This window comes from Pteropus medius, unplaced genomic scaffold (assembly GCF_902729225.1).
Source record: "Pteropus medius unplaced genomic scaffold, Ma_sr-lr_union100, whole genome shotgun sequence".
Classification (NCBI taxonomy): domain Eukaryota; kingdom Metazoa; phylum Chordata; class Mammalia; order Chiroptera; family Pteropodidae; genus Pteropus; species Pteropus medius.
The window spans coordinates 5,734,188-5,754,452 of NW_024346771.1; positions in this window are offsets into that span (position 1 = coordinate 5,734,188).

Below are 20,265 nucleotides of genomic sequence, written 5' to 3' on the forward strand. Positions count from 1 at the left end.
TTAAAAAAAGTGGCTGGTTTTGGGACGAAAATGAGGCAGGAGGAATATACAATGTTGATAACTCTTCAGTGAATAGCATGTGGATAATAAATGTAGGGGCAAGGAGGAAGAAAATAATACTGAGGGATATTTCCAAGGAACTTAAAATTAGAGAAATATCAAACAGAATATTTGCATTTAAGAGGAAGAGTTATACAACAGAATAAATTAATAGTAAAGCTAAGATATATTTTAATTTACCTTGTAACTTCCTTGACTCATTGGTTATTTGAATGTGTTAATTTCCACTTATTTGTGTATTTTCAGTTTTCATTCTGTTATTTATTTTTAGATTCATTTCTTAAGAATTGTTTTGTCACTTAACATATAATGTAATGTGAATAGTGTTCTGTATGCACTTAAGAAAAATGCCAGATGTTGGATATATGCATGTTAGATGTAATTAGTTTATAATGATAAGTCCTCTATTTCCTTATTGATCTTTTGTTTAGATCTTCTATTCATTATTGAAATTGAAGCATTAAAAGCTCCAACTATTATTGCAGAAGTACCTATTTTTCTCTTCAAATCTGGCAATATTTGCTTCATACATTTGGGGGCTCTGATGTTTGACTTATACATGTTTATAATTGTTATATCTTCTTGGTTAACTGTTTTATAGTTATGTGCTTCCTTGTCTCCTGTAACAGTTATTAAGTCTATTTTGCCTATTATTATAGACATCTATATTTTCTTTGATTACTATTAGAATGAAATATGTGTTCCCATTTATTCATTTTAAAACTATTTGTGACTTTAGAACTAAAGTGAGTCAATTATATGTAGTACATAGATAAACCCTGTTTTTTTCTTTTAATTTATTTTGCCATTTTCTGCCTTATGATTGAAGGTTTTATTGTACTGCCATACTGCTGTTTGTTTTCTGTATGGTGTATTATTTATTTATTTGTTTGTTTTTATCCCTAATTTCCTACTTTACTGCTTTCATTTGAGTTTAGTTTTGTTTTGTTAGTAACTTTTAATTTTTCTCATTTTCTTTATTGTATATTCTACAGATAAGTTTTACGAGTAACATGGGAATTCCATTAAACTAACAAGTAATAAGAATCTAATTTGAATTGATATCAAGTTAACTTCAATCACAAACAAAAAATGTACTCCTTTAAAGTTCTGCTCCCACTCGTTATTGATTTCACAAATTATACTTTCTACATTCATGCCCAATAGCATGGCTATAAATTATTTTTATGCATTTAACTTCTAAATTCTGAAGAAAATTTAAAATGGAGTTATAAACTAAAATTTTAATAATGCTTACCTTTATTTCTGCCCTGATATCTGCTTTTATAACAGAATTTTATGACTTTATATGAATTTGAGTTACTGTCTAGTGTGCTTTTGGTTCCATTTGAAGGAGTTCCTTTACCGTTGCTCGTAGGTCAAGTCTACTGGTGATGAACTCCTTCAACATTTGCTTTTCCAGAGATACCTTCTTAATTTTTCCTTCTTTTTTAAGGACAATTTTTGCCAAATATAGACTTCTTGGGTGATCTAGTTTTTTGTGTCTTCTTGTTGTTGTTGTTGTTCTTGTTGTTTTCAGTACTATAAATATATCATTCCACTGCCTTCTGGCTCTCAAGGTTGTACATAAGGATTCTGCAGATATTATCTATGATCCCTTTTATGGGTGAGTCACTGCTCTCACGCCGCTTTCAAGATTCTTTGAATTTGGCTCTTATTAGTTTTACTATACTACATCTTAATGTAGATCTCTTTGAATTTATTCTACTTGGAATCCATTGAGTTTCTTAGATATATAGATTTATGCACTTTTTTCAAATTTCGTTAGTTTTTAGCAATACTCTTCAAATAAACTTTCTGCCCCTTCTCCTCTCTTTTCCTTCTGAAACTCCTGAAGTGCACAGGTGGTTGCTTTAATGATGTCTTATAAATCCCTTAGGATTGGTTTATGTTTTTTTCAGTGTTTTATCTTAATGCTTCTCGGACTCATAAATATTGATTTTCTCATCTTCACATGTTTTTAATTCTTTCTTTTGCCTTCTTAAATTTCTGCTAAAACCTCTAATTAATATTTTCTTTCAGCTATTGTGCTATTGTGCTTTTTAGCTCTAAAATTTATTTTTAAAAATATATAATTTCTATCTCTATTGTATTCATTTTGTTCATATATCACTTTCATAATTTCCTTTAGTTTTTATCCACATTTTTCTTTTAAATATTTAGGACAAATGATTTAAAATCTCTGTCTATTAAATCAGATATCTGGACTTCTTCAGGGATGGTTTCTGTCAAATTATTTTTTTTCTTTATCTTAGTCATGTTTTCTTGTTTGTTTGCACGCCTTATGATTTTTTTTTTTTTTGCATATTGGGTATTTGAGTGTTTTAATATGCTAACTATAGAAACCAGACTTCTTTCCATCAGTGTTTTTTGTTTGTTTGTTTGTTTGTTTGTTTGTTTTTATTATTGATAGCTGCTTTAGTCCTTATCAAGTGTGATCACTAAGTCTTTGTTCCTTTAGCTCATGTTCAGCTAATGTATGAACAGGGATTTCTTTAATGTCAGGGGTTAAAATAAAGCAAAACAAATAAAGCAAACCTATCATAAAAAAGAAAGAGGAGAATAGCAATCTTTCCCATTACGTGCAAACTGGCTCTGTTTTGGGGCACTCTTTAATCATTTAGCTAGGCTTGACTTGAGCCTAAGAATGATCCTTTCTTAGTATTTTTCTGAGCATGTGTGCCTGGACTTTCTTGTATCTTTCTATATTTCCTTCTTTATACAGGTACTTTTGCATATACTAATGTCTCAGAAAGTCTCACTCCAGCTTCTCCTCTGGGCCTTAGATATCCAATTGTTTGCCTTCACCTAAAGTCTCCTGTCCCTAGTGCTGGTAGTAACTCTATCATTTTTTATGATCAATACCTGACACCTTTCCTTTCTGCTTTCTGAGTAGATCACCTTGCTTCAGTCCTTTAGGTATCCCCCAGTCCAGTTAGGACAGATTTATAAACTAATTTTCAAAGAAGATTTGTTCTGCTCCCTCCAAATTAAGGTGGGGCAATAGGAACCATCTTCTGCCACCAAAAACGAATGTTGTCACTGTACCTGGGAGGAAATAAGGCAAGGATAAGTAAAAATGCCATAAAACTTTCTGGTTTGAAAACTGCTTTCTCATGATTGGGTGTTTGTCTGGAGGCTATAAACTTCTGACTGTTTTCCAGACCTCTAACAAACTAAATTCACATAGCTTCTGTTTGTTCCTTTGATGTTTCCATGAGGAAATAAGCACTTGAAGTTTTCTAGTCTGCCATTTTGCTGACATCACTCCCTCATTTCATCCATTTTTAAATCTGTTATTTAAAAAAATGCTTATTTTGATTATTGGATAATAACATTTAAAATTATTATTTTCGATTGCCAGTGACACTCCATACATTTCATAATTTTGTCAAGGAGGTATTTTTTTTCCATTTTATAAGTTTTCATTTATTGAATTTGCAACTTTATATAGTCGAGGTTTTCTATTAAATTTGGATGTATTTTACATGGTAAAATATTAGTCATTATTATTATATTTTCTTTTATTGTTTTAAACTTTCATGAATAAAAGTAGTTTTATTGTGTGAAGTTTGTAATAGGCAGCATATGATTAATAGCTGATTTTGCAGAAATTTGTTATCCTGAGAGTCTATATTTTAGGCAATATTTTTTGACTCTAATATATAGATATTCGAGTTTACTTTTTCATCCTAGGTAATATTAAACTTTTCTTTGTCTCTCTGTTCCTATTTTCTACATTTCTTTTTATATTGAAGAACCATACAGATGTATTTATAAAGAGTGGAAATACATTTGCATGTTTATTGTTTTCTCCTCATTCATTATATGAGGAGGGATTGCTTTTGTGCAAGTAGAATAAGCTTTTGCCAAGGCTGATAACTAGATTGCTCAGTAGGACTGTTCTGGTAAGGTTTGATTTGATTACCCTTTCTGACATCCTGACCTGTTGAGTTAGTAAATATTGAAGCTGCAACCCCAAACATTTCATTAGTTTAGATAATAATCATAATTACATATAAATTTTTCATAGAGTCAATTTCTACTGCTATTTGGATAAACAAAAAAGATATTTCAGAGATTCTAAGTTATTTAAAATTATTTATAATTTAAAAATCTTCTTGAATCAGAAAATTATGGAGGAAAGAAGGAAAAAGAACACAGAATGCTTTTACCAAGTTAGTGCTGGCCAGGCCTACTGCCCATATACATCAAGGGTGTTGGAGAGTGAGGAATAAGATACAGTGGCATAGGTGAAAGATATTGAGTTTATGTCTGATCAGAAATAAGTGTTCTCAAAGTATTATTCTTGTAATTATCACATAAACATGCTGATTTATACTTTTACTTCATGTGTTTATGAAATCTTCTTTCTCCAACACCAACTTACTCTTTTTTAACACCATCATCGAACACTCAGAATTTAAATAAATAAATTAAAACCCTAGATTTTAAACAACTTTAACAAAATGATCTCTTATATTGCCTATTGAAGAGACTATAACATACTAGAAATCTAATATGTGTTTTATAAATATTAATTTTTGAATTGAAGTTCAAATGGCTGTGAACAGATGGACTTTTTTAAACAATGTTATACTAATAATTAAATCTATCTTTTAAAATATTTTGCATTTTACAATACATTTTGATATACTTCATATCACTTTCATCCTAAAAATAGCTCTGTAGAATAGATGCTACTGTTTTTGTTATCATTCTTATTTTATGATTAAGATTAGCAAATTTAGGTATTTGATCAAGGTTTGCAGATAATATAAAGACAGGGTATGAAGCATATTCTTTAACTCTAAATACAGAGATTTGTTTTTTCAAAACACCTTAGGTGATTGATAGATTTATATAGACCATTAGAGATGAAAAGTTTTCTCAGAAAATATTAGAAATAAACTCTGGCTATCATAATCAAAGTATTCTATAAAGAAAATCCTATTCTATGTCCCTGCCTTCATTTAATGGGTTTTGAGCAGCAAAGCTTTTAGCTATAAGAAAAATTAAGTATGACAGTGAGCTGTATAAAATAAAGAAAATTTAAAATAATATTTTGATCAAATTTAAACTTTTCATAACCAGGGCGTATTTTTTTTTCTGACAAACTATGAAAGTAAACTTTGTCATTAGATAAACGGCATGTTGGATGAAGATGTTGTCCCCAAGTAGAAGATTTTGTAACCCAGTTTGGAAAGTGACAAATATCTTCTAACAATATTTTCTTTATAAATGACAAAACTATAAAAACATAAAAGAAAGACAAAGTTTAGAAAGTTAGAGTAAAAATATTTAGCAGATATAGACCATTATAGTCCAAAATGACAAATTTATATGTAGAATCTATTTTCCTATTTGATCCTTAAATACATATCTGTACTGTGTAATATTTTTAATACTCTTGTTTTACTTTATTACAATTTAGAACTTGCTATTCAGGTTAAAACGGCAATGTACTATTCTTGAGTTTTTCTTTTCATCATTATCTCAAATAAAATAAAATATGAAGTTTCTTAAATTAAACCCTTTAGTCTTGCACTTAGAAAGTTTTCCGAAGGAGAGAAAAGAAAAAAAAGGCAGAGTCAAAGTTTTAGAAAAGTGTGTACATATTTTCTGCTAAAACCTAATGGAATAATACTAGTATAATGTGCACATGTAAGTTAACTCTGATCTCTCAAGATACAATTATTCACATACTCCTTTACTGTTTAAATACATTTGTTATTCTGATTTCAAATTCCTAAAACTTGCAGACCCCCTTAAAGATATATCTAACACTTTCCAGTTTAGTTGCTGGCACATGTTAAGAATTTTTATTCTCTCTGAACTAAATAAAAACCTGACAAAATATGATAAATTATGTCAAACTTCCCATTATCCATCTCCACAAAATCACATAACCTCATTAGACATGTCTAAAGGTTAAACAGTGATATTCTTTCTACTTTAGAATAAGAAGTTACAATGAAAATTATTTTTATAAAAATAGTGTTTAATGCGTATATTTTATCTTTTTTCAAAGTTTTGTATCTATTTCAACTCCAGAAACCACTGTACAAAAACTAGAAAAAAATGTCAATTTCCATTTGAAACATACAGAAACTGAGGCTAGCAAAAAGAGCCAGATTCATGACAAAACTGTTAATACACAACCTAATATTAAATTCAATGTATGAAAATTAGCTTATGTATAAACTATTAGATTGGTGCAAAAGAAGAAAGAGCATGAGGAGAAACATACTAATATACCAAATGCTGTAATGAATGAAATGATGATACAAAGTAATTGGAATTCTTATAAATTACTGATGAGAAAGCAAAATGTTACAGCCACTCTAGAAAATCTTAGTACTTTCTTATAATATTCGACATATAGAAACATTATGATGCAGCAAACCTTATTTTGGGTATTTAGCTAAGAGAAATGGCTCTTTACATTTACATTAAAACTTGTACATGAATGCTTGTAGCAGCTCTATTCATAATTATCATAAATAGGGCATAATTTAAATGGCTTTTGACGATTGAATAGATAAACTGTGGTGCATCTATACAATAATATACTACAAAAGAAGGATATAGAAGAAATTTTTAATTATATGCACCTTGAATCTCAAAGACATCATACTGAGTGAAAAAGTCCATTGGAAAAAGTTATATATTATATGTTTTCTTTTATGTGATTGTCTTAAAAAGACAATATTAGTGTGATAGAAAATAAATTAGTAATTTTCAGGGATTAGAGTAGGAGGAATAGAGCAACTATCAAGGGGTATCTTGAGAGATTTTGAGGGATCATGAAGATGTTTTGGTTCACAACTGTGGTGGTGGCTATAAGAATCTATAGGGGTGCTGACATTTATCAAAGTATATAAAAAATTAGTGTTACTTAAGATAACTTTAAAACTAAAACTCAAATACACTATTTAAAAAAAGCTATGTACAGGTGATATAAGTCAAGGTAAATTAAAATGATACTCTAGTACCCTTTGCCAGTGTAAATAGCATCTACCCCATAAATAAAATAAATAAATATTTATTTTGTAAAATTTGACATTCAAAACAGGTAAAGGAATAGCACCTGAATGACATTGTCTTCTTTGAACAATACTTAGAGAAATATTGTTTTCAATCACTGCCAATATTTTCCTGATATATGTCTCCAAATGTAACTTTTTCACTTATATGGCTGTCAAAATAGGTGTTATACATTCAAAATAGCCACATTTAGAGGAACTATGTCCTCTACTTATTAAAAAATTTTGTAGATGACCAGGTTTAAGAAAATTTCACATAATCATTGATGCTGGAAGACAAACTATAAATAATACTCCCAAAGAAACTGGCTCAAAATAAAGTAAAAATGATTTGAAAGACAGTGGATTGATTAAAGAGAAATTATGTTCTGTCTCCCTTCTAAAAGTCTGAAATTCATAGCAGGTGCCTATAAATATTAAAGTCAGATTCATGAATTCCTTAGGGTTTCCATTCACAGTTTTATATTATTTCTGATTAACATGCTAATGAAGAATGGTCTAATATAATAGTAATATTTTAACATTCAGAAGTAAGCAGATAATATTTCATGTTTAAATTCACATTTCATTGAAACTGCTTCTTTTCTCTCAGATTATTTTGGGTGAACAAATTCAAGTAGAAGTTGTTTCACTTGTACCTTTTAAATTATAACTTTTAAAGGCACAAAAATGGGATAAAGAAAATCTGCATAATAATATTGAGGATGCAACAGGATACATACTTGAGTAGAAGATTTTTCCCTGTGTGGTAAAATAGCTTTATTAAAATATAATTTATATGCCATTCAATTTACCTGATTTAAAAATACAGTGCATTTTAGCATATTAACAGACTTGCTACCATCATTGCAGTCTAATTTTAGAATATTTTTTAATAGTTCAAAAGCAATGTCATGTCAACCCTCACTTCAAGGTAATAGTTAATTTAATTTATTTATTTTTTTTCTGTGCTGATTTGCCTATTCTGGACATTTCATAGATGTGAAATTGTACAATCTGTGGTCTTATATGACCAGTTTCTTTCACTTATCAAAATGTTTTTGAAGTTTATCCAAGTTGTAGAATATGTCAGTACTTCACTTTTGGTTATGTTTTAATATTGCAAATGTAGATGTACTATATTGTATCACTTGATAGACATTCGAGTTCTTTCCACTTTAATAATGCTGGGATAAATATGCATGCATATATGTTTTAGGTGAGCATAAGCATTCATTTTCTTGTTTAGATACTTAGGTGTGGAATTGCTGGATCTTATTTTAATTCTATGTTTAACGTTTTAAGAAAATATCAGACTGTTTTTCAATGTACTATTGCAATAGCACCATTTTATATATCCACTAGCAAATTTTAAGGATTATAATTTCTCTACATCTTGCCAACATTTTTATTATTATTATTATTATTATTGTTATTATTATTATTATAATCCAAACTATCCTACATGCGTGTGAAGTGGTATCTCACTGTGGTTTAATTTATAGTTCTTTAATACTAGTGAAATTGAACATCATTTCATGTACTTATTAGTCATTCGTATATTGAAATTCTTTACAAATTTTTAAATTAGTTTATATATATTTTTTTATTTTTAAGTTCTTTTGGTTATATATATTGGATATGTTCCTTATCAGATAAATGATTTCCAAATATTTTCTTCCAGTCTGTGGATTGACATTTCACTTTCTTATGGTATACTGTGATGCATAAAAGTTTTAATTTTGATCATCAAGAAACTTAATTATATGCAGAAACTATATATTATCAGGGCCATGTAAATTCTAGTGTTTATTGTAATTACATTTAGATGAATTGCAAAAATAAATTCTCTTCTTTAAAATAAATTGGGTGTTGAACTAAAATGCAGTGCATAAGCAGTGGTGAGCTGCTTCTGATATATATGTTTATGAGGTAGTTGTATTTGGTGCTTATGTAACTGTGAGGCCATCTTACTGTGACTCCTTATTCAGGCAATGGTGGAGAAAGGAGACATGGAAATATGTGAATCTTCCAGTATTCCAGTTCTCTCCTATCCAGGTACATGGTGAGATTATACGCCCTCATCCTTTTAAAGCTTTGCCCATAGTATGTGATCAGAGCAACAGCATTTCAACTGTTTGTAGACAGAGATTTCATTTATTTTCCCTTTTGCCATGAAGACCGGCAATGTTCGAAAGAGGTTAGGCTAACAGACTAGAATGAAGAGGACATGAAACATAGCCATCAGCTCACTTTCAGTGAACATGACACATGAATAAGGATTAACACTTTGTTGCCTCGAAAAACTGCAATTTCATAGCTGTTAGGTTCTGCAGCATAATCCAGATTCCCTGTCTCAGCAACTGAAGTACACTTGATTCACAGAGGCAAAACTTTTGGCCACAAAAGACCAACTGCAGGATCTATAACAGTCATGTAGTTTTTTTGTGATTTGTTGGAATAAAATTTATTATCAAAGTAAATTCTGTTATCTGCATGGTAAGACTTTTCTATACCAAGAAATAGATTATAGGATTTTTGTTACTGTTGTTATTTTGCTAGTTTTGCATAAATTAGAAGAAGAAGAAGCTATATGGTTATGTGTGAGATAAGTATAAATTCAATAATCAAGCCATGTGAGAAAAGAGTAAAACATTCTGTCTGTGTGTATTCTTAGATATACATTCACAAGCAGAGGAAGAGAGAGAAAGAGAGCACAAATCTGAAACTACTACTTAAGGTAACACATATTTAGGGATGGAACAAATGTGAGAAGTTAGGTGGGAACAGTTTACTTAATCCCATCATTTCACAGTTAAGGAGAAGAAAAGAACATGAATTTGGGAATCAGGCTTACTGTTTTGAATCTCCCTTTTTTTTTTTTTTTTTTTACATCTGGCAAAGTATTGAACCTTCTCAAGTATGTGGTACAAATTAAAAGAGTTCATCTCATAACAACATATTTAACATAATGCCTGCCACACAAGCACTCAGACAGCTCTTGGGCAAATGATTATTTTTATAAACGAGAGAACAGTCACACTGAAAATTTTATTTCCTCCCCTATTAAATAATGATAAAAATATTCTGCTGGTTATAACAAATACATTGAGTAACACATGTGAAAGGGCAGACAGCATTACTTTCCCGTCAGGATCACACACACACACACACACACACACACACACACACACACACACAGTGTTTTACTTTTTTGCCCACGTCTTGATCATTGAATATTTACTTATCTGTATTTTAGACATACTTAATTAATCATTGTTTGAGGGAATCAAAAACAAAAGAACTAATAAAAAACAGGAAAAATAAAAGGACAAATAATGTGACAGTTTTGTATATGTCATTTTACAGAATCTTCACAAAATATTATAAAATCTGTTTTATAATCTCCATTTATATATGTAAATGTTGATATTATGAAATATGTAAAACAAATATAGTAAAATATTATAATCTCTGTAATCTCCATTTACACATGAGAAAACTAACACTCAGAAAAATGATTTGTCTAAGGTCATTTGCAATTTGCTCTTTTCAAAATATTATTCTGATCTTTCTAGGAAAAGGAAAATTGTGGATTAGAAGTATTGGATGCCTTGGAAGATAAATTTTAATTGAAGGAACTAAAAAGAACAAATGAAGATTTATTAATCAGTCCCACCTGCTTCCCCACCTCGTCCCTGACAATACAGAATTTGAATAGTCCAAACGAGATCACTCACAAAAAAAAAATCTGTCTCAATTTGGAAAGTAATCTTTATAAACCTCTTGTATAAATGCATTGACAACGTGTTTGTAGCCTTAACAGCTACAATAATTCTAAGTTTTACTAAGTTTTGCCCCTTGGCATAGTTCATTCATTTTCACTATTATCGTACTACAGGTCACATTTAATCAGAAATTTCTTGTTAAACTCTCTGTACTATGCAATAAAATACTTTTTTAAAGAGTTCCTGCACAATAAACAAACAAACAAACAAACAAGTAAATAAATAATTTGATTTTTAAAAGAAAAGACAAAGAGTGTTTCCATTCTGATGTTCTCTGTTTTCCTCTAGAGCTTGGAAGTATTTCTTCTTTATATTTTATGTTATTACATTTTCTGCAAAGATCTATATTCTTTGTTAAGTGCTAAAAACATTTTCTTATGTAAAGGGGCTTAAAGTGTTAGATATTAAATGTTTCTCTAGTTAAGAGAAACATAGATTTTTGGGAGAAGAAGTATATATGCCACCAGCAAAAAAAAAAAAAAAAAAAACAACCGAACAAACAAACAGAAAAACATATTGAATAACAAAATGTTCACAGTTCCCAGTATTTTTATGTAACTCTAAACTTATTTATAGATTTTTGAATTTCTAATAGTTGTCAGTGTATTTCTATTTTATTGTGCGCAAGGAAGCACAGAGGGAGAATTCATTCTAATCATATTATGCATCTCAGAAATAGCTGCAGAAACAAATCAATCAGCCCTTCACATTGTAAAAATGTGGTAGACAGATGATTACATTGCTAAGCTTTTTTGCCTTGAACTAATTCTCAGTGGTTCAAATATTGGTTTCTTTTCTACTAAATTTTCTACAGCATACCTCTCAATGTAGAATAAATTTTAAGAATTTACTTACTTTGGGACAAATGTAAATACCTTTTTACATTTTTTATTATTGACTGAGCTATACAATTTGTCCCCCAAATAAGGGAACTTTATCTATTTTTTCTCCATATATACATCTTTATTTGTCATGCCAATAAAGAAACTCAGTGTATATATTTCTCTGTATTAAGAAATAGGTAAGTTAACCAGGAGTCTGTAAATAGAATGTCTCACAATATTTTCTACTTCAGTATGATTTTTTTTAGTATGTAACAAACACCTATGTCATAACCATATTTATAACTCCCAAAGTTGATTACCTTTTTTTTGCCTTCGTTCTCATTTAGTGTTTCCTCATCTTTTTGCTTGTCTTAAACTTTCCACCAATTATTTATAAATAACCAATGCACCTCTGTGACTTTTCATTCCACCTATGATGATAAACACCTGTGTGTAACAATTTATGACAAATGTAGAATTGAAGAGTACAGACACACAAAAAAAGAAAACTTTACAATAAATGGTGTTAGGACTATTGGATATAGTATGAAAACAAAACTGATTCCTACCATATCCCATTTTCTGACACCAATTTGACATTAATTGCAGATCTAAATGTAAAAGGCAAAAAAAATGTTCTTAAGCAAGAATAAAAAAAGTATGAATCATAAAGAAAAAGACGGATGATATGTTAACCAATTTGTGTGTAAGGCTGAGGCTATGACCGTACTTATTTGCTGTTGTCATTGTTATACCTCCAATAATGTTTCCTGAAAGAGAAAAGAGTGAAAATTGATACTGAACCAACTCCAAAGAAGTCAATTATATGAGAGAGCTGCCCATTAGAAAGTTGAGACCCCAGGCAGGGCGATGCAGCCAAATCATGAAAACCTGGAAATGATGAAGCCAGGGAAATAAAGAACCTAATTTCACTTACCACCTGCACTGTAATCGGCCATGCCTTCAAGTGGTTAAATCTAACTAGAAGTTAGATGACACAGAAGTTTCTGACACAGTTCTGACATAGAAATTGCTTGCCAAAATACAGAATGGCATCATCGAGGTAGAGTATGGATCTAGCATAATATGGAAGTGCAAAGTTATAAAATAGTCAAGTCACTAATAAAAAATAGCTTGGTGGAAGGATTTGTCCTATCAAATGTAATTATCTTTATTAAAGTTACAGTAATTAGGACAGAATGGTTTTGTTTATACAGTTAGACCAGCGCAGTTAGTTATGCAGTTACACCAATGGAACAGAATTAAAAGATTAAAAATATATCCATGTATATGTAGACAAAATGAAGGTAGCTTTTCAGAACAGTAAAAATAAGACATAAAATCTTCTCAATAAATGATGTTGGGGCCATCAGATATAATATAATAAAAAATATGTAATTTTATCCCTGTCTTACACAGTTCTCCCTAATTAATTTGAGATAGATTGTAGAACTAAATATAAAAAGCAAAACAAAACAAAATAACAAGATACAAAAAGAATAAATCATACAGGAAAAGCTATATATTTATTACAGCAAATTTAAGAAATTCTGTTTATTCGAAGATATTTAGTATAATTCAATGTATAGTGCAGAAAAACTGGAAAGGCTGAAAAATTATTTATATCCAGAATCTATAAAGAATATCTATATAAATGAGAGATAGATTATTTATTGTAAAATGGCCAATACACTTAAAAAGATACTTTATAAAAGGGAATGTTCAATTTACCAAGCAATATATTAAAAAGTACTTAGAGCAAGGGTGACTCATCCATAGAAATAGGAGGTATTTAAAAGATTCAGATATATGTTAGTCATTATATGTGTGGGAGAAGTCTCATAACTATCTTCTGATGGCTTCTATTTTCTCATTAAAATTTTAAAAAGTGGTTATTGGCCAAACATAAAGATAACAAGAGGAAGTGCTAGAGGACTGAAGTGAAACAAAAAATTTAAATAGTTATCTACACAAGGGGAAATAAAGATTAAAGCAGAAATAAATGAAATAGAGAATAGAAAAAACAATAGAAAAGATTAACAAATGTAAGAGGTAGATCTTGAAAAGAGAAACAAAATTGATAAATCTTGACCTAGATAAAATTGGAAAAAATAGGAAAGGATTCAAAATCATAAATAAAAGAGGAGGCATTACAACAAATACACAGAAATAAAAAGGATCTTAAGAGACTATTAGAAACAATTATAAGCCAACAAATTAGTTAATATAAAGATAGGAATAATTTTCTGCAAATATACAACCTATCAAAACTAATCAAAAAGAAATAGAAACTCTGAACAAACAAATAACAAATAAGGAGATGGAAACAGTACCAAAACCTTCCCCAAAATAAAGCTCTGTACTAAATGTTTCAGGGGTGAATCCCATCAAATACTTGAAGAAGAATTAATGCCAATTCTTCTCAAATTCTTCCTAAAAATTGAAAAAAAGAAAATACTTTCAAACTGATTTTACAAGGCCAGCATCGTCCTGATACTAAAGCCAGACAAGGACACAATATAAAAAGCAAACAACTGAACAATATTCCTATGTAAATAGATGCAAAAATTCTCAACAGAATACTAGCAAACTGAATTTAATAGTACATAAAAGAACGATACACCATGACCAACAGAAATTCCTCAGTGGAATGCAAAGATGAATCAACATTTGTAAGTCAATCAATTTGATACATTACATCAATAGAATGAAAAATAAAATCATATTTTCATCTCAATAGATGCAAAAAGATTATATGACAAAATTCAACATTTTGTCATGAAAAATACTCTAGACAATTTGGTATAGAGGGAATATACCTCAACATAATTAAGGCCACATATGACAAATCCCAAGTCAACATCATAATCAATGATGAAAGTTTGAAAACTTTGCCTCTATGATTAAGATCAAGATAAGTGTGTCCACTCTCACCTCTCCTATTCAACACAGTACCAGAAGTCCTACCTAGAGTACTTAGACAACAACAACAAAATAAATAATAATAAAATAAATCTAAATCAGAATGAAGATGAAAAATTGTCTGTTTTTATATGACATAATCTTATATAAAAAACTCTGGAGTCTACCACAAAACTGTTAGAGCTGATAAATAAATTAGGTTACAGTTGCAGGAGACAAAATCAACATATATAAATCAGTTGTGTTTCTATATACTAGCAACAAGCTCTCTGAAAAAATATTGAAAACAATTACATTCACTAGAGCATCGAAAACAGAAAGTACATAGGAATAAATTGATTTAAGTAGGTAAAATATCTGTACGCTGAAACTTATAAGACATTGTTGAAAAAAATTGAAGAATAATATAAATTATAAAGAACAAAAATAAATAAGATGATAGCTCATGTTCATGAATTGGAAAAGTTAATATTGTTAAAATGTCCATACTTCCCAAAGCCATCTATAGATTCAATGCAATCTCTACCATGATTCAATATTTGTTAAAGAAACAGAAAAAAAATTTTCTAAAATTCATATGGATCCACAAAAGACCAAAAAAAAAAATTGTTGAGAAATGAGAGCAAAGCAGGAAGTAACATGCTACCTGAGTATAAATTGTTGTACATAGCTACAATAATTAAATAATATGGTACTGACATAAACAATAGACACATAGACCAATGAAACAGAATAGATAGCCTAGAAATAAATCCATACATATACATTCAACCAGTGCTCAAAGAAGTTAAAAATATACAATGGAAAATGTATAATCTCTTCAATAAATAGTGTTAAGGAAACTAGATAACCACATACAAAAAAGTGAAATTGGACCCTTACCTTACACCACTTAAAAAATTAACTCTACGTTGATTGAATATTTAAATATAAGGCTAGAAACCAAAAATCTTCTAGAAGAATACATAAGGAAAAAGTTCCTTGACAGTAATTTTGACAATAATTTTTTTTTAACATGAAACTGAAAGTATAACCAATGAAAGCAAAAATAAGTAAGTAGGACTACATCAGACTGAAAATCTGCACAGCAAAATCAAAGATCAACCGAATGACAAAGCAACCTACAGAATGGAGAAAAAAAATCTTCCAAATTTCGTATTTGACAAGAGTTTAATATCCAAAATATATGAGAAACTCATACAAATCCCCCCAAATAATCCAATTTAAAAAATGGAGGAAGGACCTGAATAGATATTGCCAAAGAGCTCTTTAATTCCTCCCACCTTAATACCTTTATCTAATATAAACCACTCCTTCCCACTCATCAGAAAAAATACAATCTTGAAATATAATGTTACTGAATAATGTTTGCTTTATAATATTTACATTTATAAATACCTCTCTAAACAACATAAGTTAATTTTGCTTGTTTTTTGATATTTACATAAAATCATATTGTATGTATGAAATTTCAACTTTTTTTTATTTTGCTTCAGTATTAATTCGTGAGATACATCTATTCTTCTAAGCATAATTTTATTTTTATTATTTTTTATTTTTTTTAATTAAAGAAATGAATTTAATTTTTTCACCCATCTACCTCCCCTGCCAGGCATAACTTTATTTCATTCATTTCCCTCTATGTAATATTCTACAATTAATTTGTTCAATCTAGGTAAACATTTGATGGGTTATAAACAATGCTTTTGTGTTGACTTTTACAATCAACGTTTTTAAAAATATTCATGAATGAGTATTTTGGTGCTCATATACATAGTTATCTTGAGGCTATACACCAAATTTGAAATTGCTGATTCATAAGACATTTACCTTCAAAGTCAGCGAGTAATGGGATTCTGCTTCCCAAAAATGGTATGCACGCTTGCCATTTTCTTAGCAATAAAAATTTATTTTTTTGCAAATCTGGTATATCTCATTATCATTTTACTTAATTTCCCCTGGGGCAGATATACCTTGAATCTAATGGAATTTGAGTTTCCTTGCTCTATGATAATTCCTTCATGTTAATGGCAGTCACTGCCACATATGTATTATTTGATTGCTAGCCACCTAGGTATAGGAATGACTTCCAGGATTATTCTACTGAATCACTCTGTAACACATCATGAAAGTGTTGAGTCAAAGGTTTTATCAAGGTGAAAACACGTACTAATCAGCAGACAGAAGTTACATGTATTTAATAATGTACTAAGAGAAATTTGATATCAAATATTAATTGGATATTAAAAACAGCAATTATAGATTACATAAAAATAAAACAAAATAATGAATATGGGTGATTAAATAAACATATTATTCTACTTTCAAAAGCATATTGTATTTAATATTTTCTTATGGCCGAGTAATATTCCATTATATACATGTATCATATCTTTATCTAATCATTTGTGACAACATGGATGGATCTTGAGATTATCATACTAAGTGAAATAAGTCAAACAGAAAAAAGTTGAGAACTATATGATTGCACTAATATGTGGAATATAAAACTGAAAGCAACAAACAAGACAACAAACAAAAACTTATAGACACAGACAACAGTTTAGTGGTTACCGCAGGAAAGGGGGGAAGGGTGGAAGATGCTGGTAAAGGGATTCAAATATGTTGTAACAGAAGATTTGACTTTGAGTGGTGAACACACAGTGCAATACACAGATGATGCAAACTGAATTATATTCTTGAAACCTATATAATTTTATTTGCCAATGTCACTCAGATAAATTTTAAAAAATAAAATAAAAGTAAAAGCATATCATAATACAAACAATTTTTTTTTATCATACCGAAAGTGCTGATTAACACTGACTAGCAAAATAATTTGAGGCAATCTTCAATTAAATTTAATAAGTAGATTTTAATAAATGAAAGACATTAATTCCCAAAGAAAATACTAAATAGGTCCTTGGGTTTATTGATTATGCAATCATTAAAAATTATTGAATCATACAAAACACTGAGAAAAATAAATATCTTTATATTTTGACTTTGAATACTAACATCATCGAAAAATCCACAACATGGTATTACAAATGTATTGATGAAAAACTGGTAGAGAATATACATTACTTATTCAACAAATGGATTTAAAATGCAATTAAGTCTTATAGATAATGTATGAAAAGAACCTGACAGTTTTCCAAATTTGGACAGCACTCCTAAAATTTTACATATTACTTATCTATGACAATTATGAAGCTAAAAAGAACTTTTACAACACAGCAAATAAAAATTTTAAATTATCTTTATAATCTATAGAAAATACTTCAAAATCAACATCATATGAAAAGGCCATCAGAGAGCATATAGTCAAAAAATATATATACAATTATGTCATACAGTTATTTAACATAAATATGTTAATTTTCTGGATTTGTGATAATAAGTGACATGTACCAGCTGTTTAAAATATGTAATTTGCTATTTCTTTATCTCATCCTAAGCAAATATTTACTTTTGTGCTTAATATTCATGAACTCATTTTTTTAAAATAATCTCTAAAATAATATTTAGTTTCCTGAAAAATCTAACCATTTTTCTCTTCACATTTCTCCATTTACTAATGAGGTTGGCCTCTTTATTTATATATTCATTAAACATTTTAATTTCCTGTTTTTGAATGTCTTACAAATCCTTTTCATACTTATCCTATTAAAATATCTGTCTTATTCTTACCAATTTCTTTGTGTACTTTATGTTTTGAATTTTGGTTTCTCATTATATATGCATACGACAATGGGCATTAACTTGTCTCTTCATTCTGTTAAAGATATCTTTTGACAAATGTTACTTTTTTTAGTGTTTATGTGGTCAAATCTATAATTAATTCTGTTTGCTTATTTCTTCTTATTTTTAAAAGAAGTCTTTATTTATCTGAAAGTGATAAAAATATTCTCCTGTTCTCTCTTCTTAAGTTCTATAGTTATACTTTTACATTAGCCATTTAACTTACTTGGACTTGTGTTTTATGTATTATTATGAAATATAGAATTAATTTTATTCTTACCTAAATATTCAAATGCCTCAGCAATATTTATGGAAAAATTTCCAATCTTTTCTTATTGCCCTGAAGTGCCATATCTGTCATTAACAAAGTGCTCATTAAATGTGTGGCGTCATGTGTGCTTTTTTTTCAGTACCAATAGTATTTCTTTAAAATCACTGAGCCAGTGACAAATCACTTTAAATATTACAATTTTAAAGCAACTCTTGTAATCTAGAAAACCAACAATTTCATTTGTTTCACTTCTTCAAGTGTGTTTTATTTTTTTAATATCTATTTGCACTTTGATATAATTCTGACTTGTCAAGTTATTAGAAGTACACTCAATCTCTAAGTAAATTTGAGAACTAACATGCAAGATTGAATCCTATAATCTATGAATTTGCAAATCTCTTAATATATTTTGAAAATCTATAATGGTTCAATAAGGTTTCATTTAATTTTATTTTATTTAGCTTTATAATTTCCAATGCAAAACATTATATCACATATATTAGATTTAATCTAGATACTTATTGTTTTAGATGTCTATTTAGATGGCAGTTTCTTATAAAATTTATATATAAATTTGCTGTTTTTATATATAGAATAAATGGATTTTATATACCAACGTTTTACCTAGCAAACTTGAGACACTTATCTATTTTTTATGCATAATATATAGAATCTTTAGATTTTATGTATATACAATGAAATAGTCAGAATGAATGAGGATCTTACTTCTTTTTCTTTGTTTTGCAATATTTATACATTTTAATATTTTATTCTTACCCAATCGTGAAGGTCAGAAATTGTTGAATAGTAGTGATAATAACAGATTGTGCAGATTACTGATCTCAAAGATAAATCATTTAATGTTCTACTCATATTTTAGTTGTGTGTGTGTGTATATCTGTGTGTGTGTTTAAACAATGATCTTTATTTTTAATTGCTTAAAAACTCCTTTGCAATAAATAGATACTAAATTTTGTCAACAGCTTTTTGAAATATATTTATATCATTAATTGATATTTCTTTTATTCTAATATGGTAGTAAATTACATTAAACATATTTGTCATTTTAAAATACTTTTTTATTTCTAAAATTATCCCAAAGCACTTGATGCTAAACTAATTTTGATAATGTTTAAAAACTGTTGACCTAAAAACAAAACTTTAGTGACATCAGCAAAATAGGAGAGAGGAACTCAAAAAACATTTCTCACCAAAAAAGCAGTAAATAAACTGGCAAAACTGTTAGAATAAATTTAACAAAAATATGGGAAATTAGTAAACAATTTTTACCAAACAGTCAAGTGTTTAGTCAAGAAAAATAAAAACTGAAAATTAGTAAGAGATTTTAAATTTACCCTGATCACATGGCTTTCTCTCTATTTTGACAGTGGCCTTGAAGACAGAAGCCTATATTCTCAGTATAGATTTTTAGTATTGGTGGAAACAAAATAAATTTTATTCTCAAAAAATTATAGTTGTTGGATTTAAGCTCTAGGTGGCTCAGTGAAAAACTCAGTCAAAACTCTTTTTTTTTTTTTGCCTGACTCAGAACTCACCCAAAGCTGAGACTCTGCTTCATACATGTTTTCTAGAAAGTCACATGTATGCTT